General features: G+C 34.3%; 1 pseudogene across 1 annotated transcript; it reads right to left on the bottom strand.

Annotated features, from left to right (window-relative positions):
• Nucleotides 1-14974: 14974 nt before the first annotated feature.
• On the bottom strand, nucleotides 14975-17267 carry LOC143537265 (dual specificity protein phosphatase 1-like; annotated as a pseudogene). Its single transcript, XR_013136021.1, has 4 exons — nucleotides 16916-17267; nucleotides 16302-16437; nucleotides 16104-16211; nucleotides 14975-15282 (listed from the first exon to the last, which is right to left on the bottom strand). The product of XR_013136021.1 is annotated as a dual specificity protein phosphatase 1-like (transcript).
• Nucleotides 17268-19212: the final 1945 nt, after the last annotated feature.

Genomic DNA, 19212 nt, shown 5'->3' with positions numbered 1-19212 from the left:
AATAGAGTTTTTATATTTTTCACCAATTCCTTCCGAATATTCGTTTTGTGGGATCTTTTTGCGGGTTTAGCCGGCACCGGTTCCGGTTGTGTGTCCGGGATCGAATATTCGGATTGTGAAACCTCGGAGTACATGAAAGCTTGAAACGATTCGTCGTCCAAGTAGTTCAATCATTCAGGAAATTGAGGGTAGTTGTCTCGTTGATATTGAAATTACCGAAACCCGAACCCGGCATGGCTATAATTTGAGACGTTTAGAGAGGTTTTGTAAATAATAGTAGGGAGAAAGGGAGTGAGATTGGTGTGTTATTTTTATAAAATGAGGTTGTTATTTATAGTGATAGTGGTAGTGTTTGTAATTAATTTTTTTAAACTCAAGCCCAACGGCTCTTTTGAGCAAATCAATGCCCAACGGCTCTTTTGAGCCTCGTGGTTCGGTTCCCCCCCCCCCCCCACCTTGGCGCCCCCGCTCGCTTGAGGATGGTAGTGGTGTGCGCGGCTGCCACCTAAATCGCGCCCAAAAGATAACGCACCATTACCCTTAACCTTAGTTCTATTAAAGACTAGTGGCAGTGTTAAATCTAACTATCTAAGACAAAATTCAATTACTAAATCAAATCTTTTAAATTCACTTCAATTTGATTATAAATTATTTACAGATGAAATTTCTATGAAATTATTTTCTGGTTAACTTACTAAATTCTCTCATGATTTTTTTCGGTTATATTAGGTATGTGAAAAACTATTACCTAATATTAAATTCCTGATGTTTTGTGTGAATCACCTTCATAGAACATGTGACCTTTCTAACTCGGACCAAAAATTTCGATAAAGACTTCACATTTCATATATACAATCTTCTCATCTCTAAATTAGTTCATTCATCTGGTTCATTTATAAGGTTTCCGTCACTTTTGTCATGCTTCAAATGATAGTTTATGCAATCATGTCCGAACATTGCTATAACAATTAATGGATATTAAATACTGTTGCTACAATTCCGAATATCGCAAGTGAGACTTTGGGGTTTTGAGGCTTTCACGAGGTTAGTATAGCTACTTTGAATCACTTGGCTTCAGTTACAGACTTGCAGTTGGGTATTGATATAGTTTATAAGCCGATTAGGTGTGACCTGACTTGACTCAAACCGAAAATTATTACGTCGGGTTGTTTGAAATCTAAGCACCAAAAAATAATTACGCTAAAGGAAAATAATTTCGGCTTTGTGATTGCTTTTGTATATTATTAGGGAGAAGACAATAACAGTGTAAGAAAGAAAGGTTGATTCACCTCTAAGGGGAGGACAAAACCTTAGTATAACGCATAAAGTATAAAAGTGTACAATAGTGTGTGGTGAATAATGTATGAATTCCAATGTTTATTACCTAGATACCATCATTGCTTCTTTTTAGCGAAAATAAGTTAACAACCGATGATGGGTTGTATCATGTTCTATTGTGGTAATTATAGGGAGCTTTGCTTCTACGGATTTGCCCTAGGCAATCCCGTGCCTTTTCCCATCGCGGTGCGGGATCATGGTTCCTCCCCTTCCACCTTTATTTGATAATATGGCCTTCTCAGATGATATGGACATAACTTAATGCTTATATGCGTTTTGTCTTGGCGCTATGCTTTAACTCTTTACCCTAGCCGTCTTGAGTTATCATTTTTTTGTCATCATTCTCATTCTCAGGTTTGTCCTCTTCCATGTGTGGGGAGTGTTGCGCTTTCCTTTTGGATGCTTCTATTTCTATTTCAAGTGAATGGAAGGATAGACTTGGCCTTTTTATTAGAGCTTTATATATAATGCTCTAATACTTTTATCCCGTTATCAGCCCCTAGTCTATGCAGTTATGAACCTGCCCATTGCAACATTAATCCGACTCATTTAATCTTGACTTTTCATTCTTCATCATTGTCCCTATTTAAAATACATTAAATAGAAGACTACCCAATGGGAAAAGACACAAGATTGCCTAGACTTTTCATTCTTCATCATTGTCCCTAGAGGCATATTTCCCAACTTGCCCTGTTCCGTGTTAGCAAAATTAGGGACGGCAATGAAACCCGAAACCCGACTTAAATGGGATGGGTAATACCCGAATCATTAGGGTTTGGGAAGGGTTTGGAACGGGTTTGGGATTAGTTTTGAAATTTTTCGCGGGTTTGGGACAGGTTTGGGATTTCTAATATACCCGATTACCCGATAACATAAACCCATTTACCCGATTATATACCCGATGTACCCGATATAGCTTATTATATTATATATATATATATATATACTATATTCCAAATATATTATTTGTTAAAACTTGTTTATGTCAATTATGGTAACCATCTTTATAATCGATTATTTATATTTTGTCAAAACCTGGTACAAACCTAACGGGTTTTGAGCCGGGTACACCCGACGGGTATTTTTATCAAAACCCGATAAGAGACCCGAAACTCGATGGGAAAACCCGAAACCTGACGGGTAATTACCCGATTAAAACCCGACGGGTTTGGGATGGACTTTCATAACCGGGTATGGGTTTGGGAATACCTAAACCCGACCCATTGCCATCCCTAAGCAAAATTACCCACTTTGAGGTGCTGTCTAGGGCTCATGGTATAGTCCTTGTCCTTCGATTTAACAATTTTTTTTATTGGCTATGTCTGGCTGAGACGACTAAGGCTTAGCCACCTCTTTTGGCTCTCAAAACCATGAAAAGTACTGCAAGGCCCACCATCCAAACAACCAGGGAGCAATAATTGTAAAAAATAAAAATCTTTATTCAGTCGTCTCTAAAAACGCATGACAAGCGTTAGGCAACATATATAAAGCGCAGGTTTCGCTAGCCTTAGCCAGTTCTTTTCGCCAAAAAAAATGTTGTCGTAGCCGGCTCTTCCATAGTTGTCTTAGCGCAAAATGTAGGCTAATCCACCGTCCCAGTTCGCGGCGCACTAGTGCTAATGTGGCAGCTCCTGATTGAAGAAAATGAGTGTTGACTAATTTTCATGAATTTTAGAGCCAAAAGCAGCGAAGAAGCCTTTATCATCTTAGCTTACGAAACTGATGCGACTGTTTTTAGTTGGCTAAAAGTCAATGTCTCTTTTGAATATTTTTTTTATCAAGTTGACTATTTTATGATCTTATATTCGTGGTTATGGGCCGAGTTTTCTTATTTATTTTCTATATATAAAGAAAAATAAAGTATATACTTAGAAACTATATTTACATATGTTATGCATATGGATATGGAATAGAATTCTATATTTAAGTGGATGTTATGTACTTATGAAATTGCACAAACTTTACCCGTACGTGGTTACACGAAATAATTATTCAACTATTTTATAATTGATAACTTAATAATCTAGTAAGTATAAGTTTAATCCAAGATTACAGTGGCAAATTTAATTAGCAGATAAATAATAAAGAACATTGAGAGCATGTACATGTATTGTTTTTTTATATATGTACTTTATGACTTGTTAATTTGATAGTGTCGGGTATCTATGATGGTTGATTGCCTTGAAGTCAAACCTGAGCAAAACCTTTTTGAAAAGTGTGGTCTCAGTGTTTATATATTATTTTAAGGTTTACAAACATATATTCTCCTTTAAACATTTTTTTTATTTTAAATACCTTTGTACTTTATCCGTATTAAAAATTTTATATTATGTAATAAATATGTATAAGAAAACGAGAATATTCTTAAGAAAAATTAATATAAAAACTATATGTCTAAACTGCTGTACCAAACCCCAAGTATTAACACATACGACTTGATTATTGCTTGACCGCATGCAATTCACCTAAAAAATACATATACATGATTATTGCTTGGCAGCAACTTAGCCGGTAACACAAAAGGTCGAGGCGTACACACCATGCAATGGTCATACGCTACGCACAAAAGTTAATATATGTCCTTGCATGTCTTCGAACTAGTTCAAACATTCTTAGATCGTTTTAAAACAGGTATACATATCATGTGAGTCTAAATTATAAGACACAATATTTTGGTACAAATAATTTATTTTCTAATAATATCTGTAATTATGTATGCTAGAAATATATTTTTACATGAAAGAGTTCTCTCATGATCCCTCATATATGTATGTGTGTGTTTCGATTATGTAATATATATTATTTTTTTGCAGGAAAAATAATAAAAAAAATGTTTAATTAAATATTACACAATGTGTAACAAAATGTTGCTTAAATGTTACATATTTACACATGCACCGGTAATATTTGTTAGACCATGATATAACATTTTTTATAACTTTTTTAAAACTTTTGTTACCATAAAGATAATAATATACATTATATATGAGAAAAAATAAAAATAAAATATGATTATTACATAGGGTTTTCACGATTTCTTCAAGTGTATTTTCATTCCATATATTATCTCAATTACAAGAGATTGATTGAAAGACATTTTGTATTGATCTTTGCCAACCTTTGTAGTTAACATGCTTGAATGGACCATGCATGTGGTAGTTCTTGAGGGTGATATATTGCTGTCCATGATGGTTCATTTATATGATAATTATCATGTTTTACGTCTCAATTAAGTATTCATAATTACTTTTATTTAATGAATAGATGATGAAGTGTTCAATCAAGAGAACTAATAATGCAAACTTACAAACGGAATTCGCGTTAAAATCAAAACCGGTTAAAGCCGATTTTGCATTTAGATGCAAAGAGTTAATACTTATGCACACCTATAGATTATTTATAATTTCATGTTGCTTACAAGTTTTAATATCTTTGAATATGATATGTTATCTCACATGGTATCATTGGTCAAACATATGTTCTCACGGTTGGCATGCAACTAGTGCTTCACTAAAGATTCAAGCAAACTCAACAAGAGTCGGCATAACAAAAAAAATGATTACATTTGGATATGAAATCATGAGCTACAAGAAACTCATTAAAACACTTAACTACTTAACCAGTTCAATAAAACACGATAAACAAGCTATTAATGATAGTGACTATTTGGAGACCAGATGTTAGCAACCAATGAATCGTTGATTAATAAACAATTATTAACGGATTTGAGCTAAGATACAGTCAAAATTACAAAAGAAAACGTTAATGTTAAGTATTTTGGTGCGAGTCTTATGGAGAAATGGAGAAAGCATAAAAGAGAACTCAACAACCTTAACTTTTAGTGACAGCTAGCAATGAAACGTTTCGTCAACAACCTTTGAGATGACTTTTTTTTACAAATGCTGTGAAGTAGTCATTGGTTACTATTCGAAGGTAGTGTTTATTAAGAAGTCTGAACAATCATGAATCCCATATAAATACAACCACCATTGTTCATTTTATGGCACTCAATAAACATTATACGAACTGAAACCCTTTATCCTGTTAACGATATAGACAAACAAGTTTTTTTACTTGTCGAGAATTTCATTAGGTGTTATCGCATTATCAAGACTTCATGCAGTGTTTATGAAGTCTTCTACTTGTTGCCTATTTGTAGAAGTGATTCGCCAAACCAAAACAACAAGCGCAAAGTGATTTGTTTTATACGATGAAGAAAGATGTAACATATATTACATTTTAGTGTTTTATACATGTGATGAAGAAGCAATGTTAAAGAAACAGATGAATGTCTTTAATCTATAGTCAATGTCAATTATTTAGACAAGCTATTGATTGATTATGCTCTCACAGTCTACCAAAAAGAGAGAAATAACTTAGAATCTAAGCATGTCTTGAATAATAAAGCATACTCACTTTGTAGCATGCATGTTAAAGAAATAAATAAAGATGACTTTTTAGAAAACTAGTTGTATGTATTTTAGTCATAGTAAGATTTACTTTTTGCTATTTGGTCAAAACACCCCAAATACTTTTAAGTTTAAAACATAGAAGTGATTGTACACTGCCTACATATGTATATACATTTTAAAAAAAAAAATTAAAATTAAAACCCATAATTTTAATTTAACTAAAACCCTTAGTTTAATTTAAAATCTCAAGAATATTACTATTAAACCTATAAATTATCAACAACCAACTTTTCCAAGTGAAAATGACCTTGCTTGTGCTATATTTATTTTCGTGTGTGCGATGATGATTGGTCATTCAATGACAAGTCTCGTATGAATCTAATATTTTCCGGGTGAGTAACAAGTGCTCCATTTATTGACAAGTCGAGGGGTAAAATTCTACAATCAGCAGCTGATTGGATTTAATAATGGATTAGTAGCCGTTAAAAAACTATCTAAAATAACGTCATTCATAGTTATTAGCATTAACTAAATATTTTCTCATATTGTGTGAGGTTTATCTCGTTCTATTATCTCGTTCAGAGTTTTATTTTGTTAAGAGTGAATTTATTATAATTTTTTGCTTAAAAGGCCGGCTATTTCAAAGTGAGTTACATACCATTCTAGCAATTAGGGGTGAGCACGGTTCGGTTCGGTTCGGTTATTGGGTGAAACTCAAACCTAAACCTAAGCTATCAGTTATTTTAGAATACCAACCAATCGGTTTTCCGTTATTCGATTATTCGGTTTTCGGTTATTTTCGGTTTTGGTTTAGGTTATTTTCGGTTTTTTTATTGTGAGTAGACATTACAAAAAAAAAAATATAAGAAAAAGTAGAGTATTGAATTCAAAATACAAAATTAGACATGTGTTATGTGGAACCAAACAAATACAAAGTTGTTTGAGTAGTAGGGTTTAAAATTCAACAATATTCTTAATAAAAAAAACTAAAGGTTTCCCGAATCTTCATTCATTGTCTTATTCATCTTCAAAGTTTAGACCCAATCTTGATCATCTTCATAACTTCATTACCATCAGTGGTAGATTCTTTTGGTGTTTGGTTTCTTGTCATAACATCTTTAAAAAAAGACATAGAAAACATGGGTTCGATTAATCGGTTCGTGTAACATCACGGAAATTTTGAGTCAAAAATGACAAGTTTTCAAAGTCTAGGGATCAATTCTGCCAAATTCCAAACTCCAAGGTTAAAATGAAAATTCTGATTTCTTGTCCTATCGCGATACACGACGGGACAAAAGACAAGCCCATCGCGTAACGCGATGGGGCTTGGTCAACGCTTCGGGAAGGGTCAACAGCGATACGCGATCGCTGTTGAACCAACGTCATCGCGTATCACGATGACGTGGTCTAACACATTATGACACGTGTGCCACGTGGCACACGGTGGCATCGTCTGCTGCCACGTGTCACCGCGTGGCAACACAGCCGCTACGTGTCGCCATGTGGCGCAACGCTTGCCACGTGTCGCCGTGTGGCAGACCTACTAGGTGACTGGGCAGGGCTACGTCGCGGTACGCGACGGGTGCCTAGGAGCTCATCGCGTACCGCGATGGGATCCAAAATTTTGTCTATAAATAAAAGGTCCGAGGTCTTCACATCTCACACCAAAATCACACACACAACTCTCTCTCTAACATCTCTCTACACCTCGATATTTGTACCCTTGATCTACCTCGATAAACGTGCCATAATTTCTCGATAACCGTGTCCGATCCATCGTTTTCCGTACCGACGTTTCCTCGAAGTCCGTGCCACCCTCCACGCGCATACAATCAAGAAGGTGTTTGTTATGGCGATGAATCTTGAAAGGCGTGACGACGAGTGTTGAAGTTAGTGTTGAACATTTGGCGTGCTAGGAGTTAATCAAAGCAATAAGAGGGACCAAGTGGCGTTGAAGTGCTGCTCAAGTTCCTAGGGTTTTAAAAACGCCAACAAGGTTAGGCGTAAACGACAAATGAATATAATATAATATTATATTAAAGGCTTAAGTCTTAAGTCGAGTTTATACTCAATACCTCGATAAAAGAGAAATAAACATAACAAAGAAAAGAATAAAAGATTGAATTGTAAATATGTATATATATGTGTAAGTATATATTTATATTCTTTGTTATGAAAATATTATTTAAGTAATAATGAGTATTCTTAAATAATAAAAGAAAAAGAATGCGTTTCTTAGAGAGGAAGAAATGTCAGGTTTTATATATAAACTAAAGGTTTATAATTACTTTTAAACTAAAGGTTTTCAAGTAAAAGAGATTTATGAACTAAAGGTTCATCGAGGTAAAGTTTATAAAATAAGACTAAAGGTCTTAAGCCGGATTGTATATCCGACTAACAAATGGTTATACTCGTACTATAGGTGCGAGATAGCAAGGGAAAGACCCTCGGACGATGTTTGAAGCCGATCCCAAAGCGATAAGGTGAATACGCCCCCAAACTTTTATAAACTTATTTTCAAACGAGTCAAACATGTTATATGAAAATTGTTTACAAGGGACTATGTGTTCCTAAAATCGTTATAAATAAGAGTATAAGCTTAGCCCTCAGACTGTAGTATACATTTGTCTGGATCCTTACATATGTGGTAGTACGCGGTGGGCACATTGCACCACGCCTGGTCGTAGGACGCTTTCCTATAGGAAGCACGACCACGTGTATACTTACGGGTACTTAACTAAGTCGAACGCTGCGGTGTTTGCTGAGGTGACCTAGAGTAGAGCTCGAGTTTATAATTGTGTTATTTAACTTTGTTATTCCTAAGTCACGATGGGCCGAGGCAGGCGTAGTCTCGAGGGGTAACAAAGTAAAGGAAAATATTTTTGCGTCAACGTGTTCACCAACATTCGTTGCTGACGTATTTTATCACATTTTGCAGGTGAACAAGGATAGCGCTTGGAGTGACGAAGTGCTATGAATATCCGATGGCTCGGATTTGTTTTGTAATAACTTAAATTATTAAAATGGTGGTTTTGTAAAACAAGTAATCTTTTAAACACTAAACGGGAAACTTTAATATCCCGTCTTTTGTATGTAAATATTATAAATTAAATCCACATGTTTATAAGACTTCCGCTAAATGAACGTAACTCTGATTTATTTGCAAATGTGTGGTACCAACATAGTTGTCATACGCCTAGGCCGTGGTTTGGGGTGTGACAGTTCGGTTCGGTTTTTTTTGGTTTTTTTAAAATGGATAACCTAACCTAAACCCAAAACCCGGTTTTTCGAAAAACTAAAAAATTAACCGTCGGTTAATGCTTCGGTTCAGTTTTTTTCGTTCGGTTTTTTCGATTATTCGGTTTCGGTTTGATTAATTCGGTTTTATGCTCAACCCTACTAGCAATATTATATACCCAACCTGGCTCCAAAACATGTGTAGTATTTTACATAAGTACATGCTATATACTATTCTACCAAGATCTTTTTATCTTCTTACAAATATCTCCTCAATTCTCAAGTCAACTTTGACTCTTTGATTCACAATGAAACTTTACACAACTGATAAAAATAGTTCTCCAAGTTCTCGTTGAGTTATATTAGCCGCAAAAGGTTTTATGCTTCTAACCAGGAGTGTAATTGGTGATCCCCTTTTTAACAGATCGAGGGTTCAAATTCGACAATAAACAGGTTAGCTGAATTTAAAATAATATTATAAACTGCTTAAAAAAATTAACATGACATCTTTCAAAGTTATTAACATTAATTAAATCTTTTCTCATGTTTGTATGAAATTCATCTCATTCTATCATATGGCATCATATTAAATTTTAGATGTATTACTAGAAATATTCTATTATATTAACTAATAAAAGTGAGTTTATCAACTATCAATTATTATAGTGAATGCATAATAATTCTTGCTTAAAAGTTGCCACCTATTTCAAAGTGAGTTATATACCATTCTAGCAAATTCATAGACTCTCAATTAGGCACATGCTACATACCATTCTATCAAAATTTTTTTTTCTTACAAAAATCCCCTCACTTCACAAGTTAACTTTGACCCTTTGATCATTGAAACTTTACACATTTTTCCTAAATAGTACTTCCAGTTCTCGGTTGATTATATTAGCCACAAATTAAGGTTTTATGCTTCTAACAAGTGTGTAAATCAGCGAATCACTAGTGAGGTACTTGAGATTGACATGTAAAAGGCTAAAATCAAACAAACTTGGCAAGTCAAAACTTAAAAATATTTTTATATGTCATTACTTGATTACACTACTTGTATATATAATGACATTACTTGCTTTGCATAGTTAGCATGACTTTTTAGTTTAAACGTTAACTTTCCTCTATTACACATATGCTCATAGTGAATTCGTTAGGCCTATTCTGAATTATGCATGGAGAAATATGAACTAATTCATAAGAAGTCGGATTATCTAAATATTAAGTTAGGTTTCAATAATGTTAGCTTATGGGATTATTTGCTAGCAATATCTATTTGATGCTTTATATAACATTTAAAATAATGTTATCTTTTAGATAAATATAATAAAATATGGTTCTAGTTAATTTACAACATTCTCAATTGTGACATAGTGGTAAAAGGCTTGGGTTCTTTTAAAATATTGGCAATAAAGAATTTAAGCTAGACTGTGTGCAAAGGTTGTTAATTTGAACCTCGAGCCCACCTAGCTTTTCATCCCACTGTGTGTTACGCCAAAGAGTCCTGCTCTTGTGGTGGCATAATGACTGTAAAGTGACAGTTGACGGTATAATTTCTAGGGGAACGTCCAAGTCAAACTCTGAAGTCAGCGTGAGCACAGTTAAAACAATATAGTCTGACCAGAGTGGGGAAACAGAGCTTTCAAATTTAAATAGTATAATATCCTAAATATAAGAAAGTCGTCGTTTTAAAAAAACGTAATTTACAACTTATCCTAACAAAATGAATGTTTTTAAGCCGGCTGAGCCAAGCCAAGTGGAGCCAAGCCAAGTGACCTACAATAACGGAACGGAGTGTAACGGAGAAAAGTACAAAAAGTAAAAATGATGGTGCCTGGTTAACAGCAAGTAATGTCCGTTAGTTAACTTCTCTTGTGAGAAAAGAGAATCTTTTATTTCTTCATTTATATTTTTTATATTAATTTTTTTTTCAAATTAGAGGAGCATGTGAACCCCACAGCAAGTGAGAAGCCATCATCATTCATCACCCACACCTTCCATCAATATCATTATTATCCTTGTGTTTCTCTCTTTCGCCGTGCTTCTAACAGGACTCGCTGATCTATCTCTATAATTTAACTAAAAATTGTATTTTTTATATTTGTCTGTAAATTTCATTTAATTTACACACCGCATCAACATCTTTATCCCTATCTTATTGTCGCATAAACATTTAGTTTATTATATTTAATGTTATTGGATTTTGATTCCCAGCTTTCACTTATTGACTGAGATTAATACTAATTCAAGATATGTTTACAAAGTACTAACAAAAGCATTTTCTTTCCGCAATCTTATATTAATTGAAAAGTAACCATGTTATCTTTTTAATAACGGGGAAAATATGAATGGAATTGTTAGAGGAAATTTATATTCAATGTTAAGACTGTCTATAAGCATTATTTAAGTTGAAATTAATCCTAAAAAATAGATAAACATTCAATAACCTTATTTTTTAATGCTTTTTTAAGATGCTCACTAGAATCATAGAGTTAGCATCCATATTTCTTTGCTCTTTTATATGTTAGTACTTAGTAGTATATAGCCATCTCACCACCTTTTGTTTATAGGTGATGTGCTATCAACACTATTAATAGCCATGTGTCTTGTTGATTTATGATTCTTTTAACCAAACTTTATATTACTTGATTTCACTCACGTGTCGTAATTTAGTTTTTTTAGAGCCAGGTCTTAATGAAAGCAGTATCTCATAAAAAGTTGTCTTTGTTCTACCATTTTTTAACCATACGGTCAATACCAGTAACTTTTGCTATTAAAATGTTTTTACCATATACTTGTTTTCATTCAATGTTAATAGTATCTAATATAAAATACTATTTATTTTAAATAAATCAATTTCGAAGTTTTATAAATGTTTTTTGTTTGATATATTCTAAAAGGTTGTGGATAAAACGCACCGGATATGTGGAGATGAGTAGTCAAAGTCAAACAACTTACATATGATGTTTTCCTTAAATTGGGTGAAAGTTAGGACTCTCACACCACATACAAGGGTTTGTGGTGTTTCATGTTTATTCTTAGTGGTGTCACTTGACTAAAGTTTCCATGTAAAGCCAAATAAATATCTACTAATATCACAATCACATGTGCTTATTTTATGATCAACTAGGGATGAGTTCACTATCGAGAGTATCAGGTTCGAAACCAAATTTAAGGGGGATTTTTCCATTATAGTGGGTTTCCTCCTTGATCGTGTTTTTTTGGTGAGTCAGCACCCGAGTGTAAAAACCAGTATGGACGATTGACATAGCCCGTCTTAAGAAAACTCACTTGGGTATTTGGAGGTGGATATAAACGCTATTCATAAAAAAGGCTCAACGAGAGTACCCATTCCAAAAATCATAAAAAATGGATATCAGTTCGAAATTGTTTGGTACGATTCGGTACATTATACCAAGAAAAAAATGGGTAAAATGCCGATACTATACCATACTTATTCCCAGGATCAATAATGCATACATAGTATTTTAAATAGGACTTCAATACTAACTTTAAAAACACATAGTATTTAATGTCGGTTAAGCTAGCTAGAAAACAACTAATCAGATCACTACACATGCAAAACATTTAGCTACCGGCTGAAATCTAGTCCTTGCTTTGAGTAGCCGATTGTACTTTAGCTAAGCTTTTAGTTGTTAACTGGAATTTAGCCCCCGCCTTTTGGTCGTGTTTCACGATTGTAATTATCTGGTTGACTATCTTGTGGACCTCGTCGGCTCATGGTAGCTTTTAATGATTTTTTTTGCTTGCTTTAAACTTTGTCGGCATTGCCTTTCTAGGGTTGTTCGATTGGTTGATTAGGATATGTTATGTTTATTTTTAATTGACAACCATCAACCTATTTTTGTATAATGTTACGTCAAAGTGTCTATTTTTGTTATTTGCCTCGGAGATGCTCTTAGCAGCAGTGGTTATCTTAACTATGTTCACCTACAAGTTATAATGAGTTATGTTTGACAATACTTTTTACCAATCGAAGAAAATAAAAAGTTAAAATATAATCATGTAAAAAGTAATAAAAATGTATTAAAATTTGTATAAAAAATTTGGTCAATTGTATTAGTCTAAAAAATGTCATATAATTACTAATTAGTTTTTCACATTATATCTTACATTAATCAACAAGGGTCTATAGCAAGTATACAGTTTTCCTTTCTTTCACTAGTTGCCTACCTAATTAACCTATTTTATCTATGACTTTTTAGTGACCTAATGCATGTGAAATAATAGAGTGCTAGGACAGGAGAAAAATAACATAGTAAAGAATTATACATGTCAATTGATTTCTAACATTGTACCAACTATTAAAAGTAATCGACAAATAAAAAAGGTGTACCGTGCTGATAATTTGGTCTAGTGGTAAGAGATATGTCATCTCTAAGTGAAGACGTAGTCTCGATTTTCACTTGTGCCGGTTCAAAACGCATTTGGGTGAAGAGATGAATCAAGACTTTATAATCCATGGTTCGAACCCGGCATGAGGTGACGGTTTATGGATTCCACCTGGTTTCCGCCAATCAGGGTGTATAGTCTCTCGGCGGCCGATGAGTCGACCTTGAAGATGACCCCGAAAGAGTTGGTTTACACGGGAGAACATTTACAGCTAAAAATTATTTGCCACTACAAGTAACTTATGACATGAACACTATGTATTCTGTTACAGCCTGATAGATTTTAATATATAATTTTATTCGAATTTATGAAATATTATTTATGTGTATGATCTTTGTTGCTTGCTTAACCGTAACATATTTGGTTCTTCATACTTGACTGACCTTAAAATTTTGCTAGGCAAATTTTTTTTTTGGGAACTTTTGACATATTAATTTAAGAAAAAAAAGTTTTTTTTAGAAAAGATTATTATGTTAAATATGTTGGTTAAATTATAGAGTGGCCAATAATTCCACTCATGTCACAATGTCACATCTTATACTTGAAAATGATTAAACTTTGATGAAGGGACTCGAGGTAGACTGATTTTAAGCCGATTAGTGTCCTTAGTGTTAATAATAACAGGCCCACACAGCCCATATTTGAGTAACCAATTACATAATTTACATAATCCACTTTAAATATATGAAAAAAATATATTATTGGTTTTAAATTACAATTAACCAATAATTTTATTATTTTACGTAAATAATAGCATCCAAAGGCTTCTTAGCCCTTAATATCATAAGATTTAGAAGTAGAGGTGTACAAATCGGGTCTTTTTAATGTCCAGTTCTAGGTATGAAATTGAGTTTGGGTATGATTGGGTATTGCAAAATCGGTATTGACAATACTCGAGTCGGGTTCAGGGCCGAGTATTGTCTCTAAAAGCCATATGCATTAGGTTCGGGTATAGAACCGAGTATTTTAAAACCGGATAATTGAATACCCTATTATGGGTATTGACAAAATTCTTTTTCCAGTTTTTTTTTGGGTATTTTTCAAGTATAGACTGAGTTTTTTAAGGAGCTGCATTTTTTGGGGATAATTTTCGGGTATTTTTAGGTATGGATCAGGTATTTGAAAAACCCGGTTTCGTGTATGGAACCGGTTCCGTTTTGTAGGTATTTTTAGAAGTATGTTTAAAGGGTGTGAGTTAGCTGTTCTTAAAAAAAATTAATAATAACTATAAAGAGAATAATAACAGTAACAACAATATCAGTATAAACTTTATATAAATATAATTGTATCGTCACATAAGCAACGACATACTCAACAAATTATGGAAACATCCTATGCGTCATTATTACGGCTAAGCGACACCAATGTGTATAAACAAGGTTGATACCATAGCAGGCAAGTACCGCTTGAATTTGGGACAAAGTAAGTTGGGCTCACAGAATGATGACACCTGACTGACAGTGGACAGTTATTTATTAGGTTTGGATGCCTGCAGGATTAACCCTGTTTAGGATACTTGTACGTAGGCAATTATTGTTCATGGTATTAAGTTGGATGGATGCAATATATGTTAAACAAAATGTGTAAATTCACCGGCCGTTCAAAAAAAATAAAAAATTCACGAGATATCAGTTGACTACCGTCAAGTCAATACATGATAAAACTAAACCGATGTTAATGAAAAAGATCTTTTGTAGAAATAATATTCTCCCAATTTCTTATCGAAAACTAGAAATTACCCGACAGAGATTTCTCATAACTTTGCAGCTGCAACACGAAACCAGAGTTAGGAGAGGCAATAGGTCTTTTACTTTTCACGAGTTTCATGGCTTCCGAAAAGCTCATCCCATGTTTCTTCATCAAATAGGCCACAACAATAGTCACACTAGATCAAAAATATATAGCTTTAATTCAGATGATCATAAAATCTTTTATCAAACAATAAATATTTGACCAAATAAACAAATGAGATATAAAGCTAAGTTAACACAAAAAAAATCGTTACTAGTCATAGGGGTGTGCAAGAAACCGAAAAAACCGAATAATCCAAACCAAAAATACCGAACCGAAACAAAAACCGATGGTTTGGTTTTATGTTTTTGTAAAAACCGCACTAACGGTTCGGTTTTGGTTTTGCAAGTGAAAAACCGAAAAAACCGAACCGAATTCCTAAATTTTTGTTTTTTTATATTAAGTAATTTATAAGAATTTAATAAATATGTAACTCCAATATTTTTGAGCAAATGTATAATAGTCTATTATTTTACAATTAACAAAATTATTTATACCTAAATTCATTATTTTTTGCCAACTTTTTGGCAAAAACCGAAAAAACCAAACCGAACGGCAAAAACCGAAAAAACCGAAACCGAACGGTTTCAAAAACTCCAAAAACCGAAGTTTTGGTTTTCGGTTTGGTTTTAGCCAAAAACTGTTCCGAACCGCACCACGCACACCCCTATTATACGACATCTAGGTACTATAAATGTACTACCTATGTGTTCTTACTTTGACTATTAAAATAGCAAAGCATGATGATGTTGACCATCAGAATAATTTTGACTTCACAAAGTCAAATAACTGCATACGGCACTATATCAGACCATAAAAGTATACTCAACTATTCGATTTTTTTATGATGCATCGACACTAAGTTAATACTAATACGGTCACATTTAGGAAATTATTTCAAGATATAAAAATCACCTTCTGGATTTTCCCACAAAGCAATGTACCAACACGCCACCGCTTCATTAATGAAACCGAAACAGTCATCAAAGAATTGAGAAATATCTACTTCTTCTCTGTCGTGTACTAAATCAAAGAAAGTTAAACGGTGAGAAATATAAAAATTTTATCAAAATATTAAATCATATTTTGACATAAATAAAACAACTGTCTTACTATCGACAACTTTGTAAGTAAAGTCATTAGGGTACGCAGGCGGGATCGAAGAGGCAACAGTTAAAATGTGAGTAATGTTCAAACTTTTTAAAAGAGTCTTGTTATTTGCAGCTCCAACCGAACCCAAATAAAGACCCTATAAAATATTAGACCAAAAACCAAAGTTAAAGATTGATTAAACATTAATAAATATAATGTTTTTCTATGCAGTCAATCTCAGTGGTATCTCGGTTATCGGTCCTCATGTGAAATATCGGTCAGAATATCGGTACTGATAATATCGACGATATTGACCGATATTTCACCGATATCAGTCTTTTAAGTCTTAAATTTTCAACTTTTAGTGTTTAATGTTGGTGGTTTGAGTCTTAATCAGTTCCTACTTGCTACAACTGTTAGTGTTTCACAACTTGCAAAAGGATAATTTGTTAATAGTAGGAGAGTATACTGAATTGTTAGTGTTAAAATGCTATATATATAAATTTTGCATGATATTAAAATTACCGATGTCCCACTGATATCTCACCGTGATAACCGATAGGCGATATCTCAAATATCGGTCCTTGATCGATATCCGATATTTTTCCGCATTATCTGCTTAGATGTTTTGTTACCTCTTCTATTTTAGATGGAACTTTATCATCTTTTAACACTTTTTGTAGTATAAAATACTTTCAAAAGTGCAGCCATTCGCTCCTTGTACAGGTCACTAAGACCATCCATTGTAAGAAAACTGAAGCAATTCATTTCTCGTTTACTGTTAGTCGATTTCAAAAGCCAAAATTTAAAAACTAACTCCAAAAGATGCTAATAATTAGTTAACAAGATTTAAGTTTTGTTAGAAACTAGGACATATAAGCTTATCATATTAGACTAATAATTTGCAGTTGCAGCACTTTAAGTTGATTTGATTTGGCTTCAAGATTCAGATATTTTTATGTCATTCTTACGAATGACACGACATAAGCTTGGAAGCCGAAAAGCCCTCAACGGTGCCGTTTACTTTTATAATGTAAATGTAAGAAAGTTTGGTAGGGCTGTTTTTGTTTTGCAAAAAAAGGTGGTATATTAAAAAGAAAGAAAGAAAGAAAGAAAGATGGAAACCACCTACATTTGGTATGAAACCAAAAATAAATCTTTTTTAAGTAAAACAATTCATGTCACACCCGGCCCTAAACGGCGGAAACAGCCGGGTGCGCGCGAGTGGGAATTGATAATCAAGCACGGGTCATTGCAAACATTCAAATAAAATTTTCCATTGCGCATGAAATTTCTAGTACAAAATACATTACATTGTTTAGAGTTACATATAAAAACATCCACATATGAAAAACGTTGAAGATTTCCGCGCCATATCCCCTTACACGGCGGGAACAACCACGCGTGTGGAAGGGATAGAACTAAAATCTTCCAAAAACCATTTTTATAGATGTTCTGCGTGAAGTGCTCTATGTGTGACTCCTTGCGCTACTAATTATCACCTGAAAGACACGTAAAAACATTTGAATCAGTATAAACTGAGTGAGTTCACAAGTTTTGGTGACTTGATAAATCGTATTGCATCATATCCTTGATAAAACCATATTGAAACATATTTCTGATAACATCATTAAAACATATGCTTGATAAAACCGTCCCGCGGGTTACGCGCGGACATTTCTGAAAACACTGCTCGTCCATGCAAAGTGGCGCTGCCACTACGAGCTAAAACAATACCGTCCCGCGGGTTACGCGCGGACGTTGTGCTCGGAAAACTAGGCGCTCGTCCGTGCAAAGAGGTGCGACCCCTACGAGCGGGCTTTACCAGTAGTACTACCCCATGACCATACTAGGCACTCGTCTATGCAAAGAGGTGCGACCCCTACGAGTGGGTTGATCAAACACAGTAGTCCCTACCCTTAGAGTTCCACTGACGAGTGATCACTGTCTAAATCTTGCGCACTTACATTGAAAACCAAGATAAACACCATAAACAGATAACCGTTTGCATTGCTTGTAAATATACCATGATAAAACATAATTTAAACACGTGTCCCTCGCCCCGAAAACAGTTTAAAAACAGTGAAAATAGGGGCTGTGAGACTCACCTGTGATTCTTGTTAAGTGATGGTTTACAGAGATTAAACGAGATTCGGGTTTCCTGATGTTAGCCTCGAAATTGGAAGTCTAGAATATGTTTAAATAACAAGAAATATGTATATTAAGATCAAGAAATCGAAGAATATAAGGGTTGGTCAGGAAAGTAAATCTCAAGACTAAAGTTTCGGCTTACCTAGCGATGGAACTGGAAACGGATGCTTGGGAGTTGGTTAGTGCAGAATTACAGGTTTAAGAGAGGAGTTTGGAGTGTGTTTGTGTGATATTTTTAATCAAGAATTGATACTTATTTATAGGCAAATTCAAGGGAACACAATCCCTTGATTTAGGGGATTGAAATCTTATTTATATTGGGTGTAATGATGACAAGGTATGGGGTTTATTATTATTTATTTTAGGGATGTGGGTGATGGTCCTAGGGAGTGGTTATAAAGATTCTGATGGATTTGACAGTACATGCAGGACTGTGGTTGGTGAGAGTAGGTGCGGCTGACAGCTGACATTTCGTGTTACAGTATACTTTTCCTGGTACTGTTGTCAGTGAGCAGTCAAAAGGTAAATATCTCTGAAACACGCAACTGGTTCTTTCTGGGCGGGGGTAATCCCCTTACATCTGAAGAATAGACTAAGTGTTTTGTGCGTGTAGCCTTGCGCGTATAGCCTTCTGCGTGAAGGCCATTTCTTTGAACGTTGTGGGTCCGGCGGCTCCAGTTGGTCTTCGCGCAAGCGTCCTTGTAACGAATCCTGCGCGTATCACTGCGCAGGCGTCCTTATAAGGAATCCTGCGAGTCCATCTGGCTCTGCTGGAACCAGC

This window comes from Bidens hawaiensis, unplaced genomic scaffold, assembly GCF_021521415.1.
Source record: "Bidens hawaiensis isolate Kalapana, Puna unplaced genomic scaffold, B.hawaiensis_p1.1 tig00000780_1, whole genome shotgun sequence".
NCBI lineage: Eukaryota > Viridiplantae > Streptophyta > Magnoliopsida > Asterales > Asteraceae > Bidens > Bidens hawaiensis.
The sequence above is the reverse complement of the archived record's forward strand: the minus strand, read 5'-3'. Positions and strand labels throughout refer to the sequence as shown.